Consider the following 1,116-nt stretch of genomic DNA (forward strand, 5'->3'; position numbering starts at 1 on the left):
TTGAGAAAAGATTGAAAAAAAAACAAGTGTGGCAGTTATCATTGAAGCAGTAGAGCCTTATGGTAATTTGCTCGTCCATGTTGTGATAATTTGCTCGGTAAAATGTTCTTAAGAGTGGAATAGACAGAAAACAAAATCGAATTTTCGAAAAATATCTTCGAGGTGCATACATGCTACAAACTAATTCTGTGCCAAATTTCATGAAAGTTGGCCGAATGGTCTAGGCGCTATGCGCCTCACAGACATCCAGACATTTAGTGATCTAGACTTTTAGCTTTATTATTAGTAAATATTTAAAAATGTAAGAGCTATAAATAACGCCTTTAATTGACGGATTTCATTAAACGTAAAGAATATTCGCTGTTTCTGTTGGACATGTGAGCAAAAGACTAATTCAAACCTGACAGAGGTTAAAATTAGTCTTCGCTGCCGAGGAGTTAAGAGCTATTGTCTGAAAGAATCAGGCAGTTTAAAGCATTTGTGATTGTTGACATTTTTAATTTTTTTTTATTTTCACATATGTTGTTCCTTATCATAAATGTAATGTAAATCCGAAATTTGAGCTTTGTCTGATTCACCATTTTTGAGAAAACAATTTTTTTTGTTTAGGGGGCGTGGCACATTTTTGCCGGTTTTTCAAATTTGCAGATTTTAATGTGCTTGTTGCTTGAAGCGCCCTTATAATGACATGGATTTTTTAATTCCATATTACTATATGGTCTTGTTAGATACTGTTACAGCTGTCAAATCGGTGATACTACGAGGGCGACTCCCACAAACTCCGTTTAAAAATGACCGAAAATGAATTTTTTTTCTATATTCAAGGCCAATTTTCTCAAAGCGCCTTCATGATGACACCAACATTTTTAGATCATTAATAAAAGATCTGTCTTATGTATTATTTTTAAACTAAAGACATATAAATAAGGTTTTACACAATTTACATCCTTTAACACGCTACAGCTGTCTTTTACAAACGATGGATTTTATTGCATTTTTAAATATTTTATTGCATTCTTTTAGATAAAATTTATTGCATTCTTTTAGATGGCATTGTTTCAGTTCGTGTTAGTACATATCATCATAATTGATGTCCTTGGCACGTGCATAGCTTAT

This window comes from Uloborus diversus, chromosome 5 (assembly GCF_026930045.1).
Source record: "Uloborus diversus isolate 005 chromosome 5, Udiv.v.3.1, whole genome shotgun sequence".
NCBI lineage: Eukaryota > Metazoa > Arthropoda > Arachnida > Araneae > Uloboridae > Uloborus > Uloborus diversus.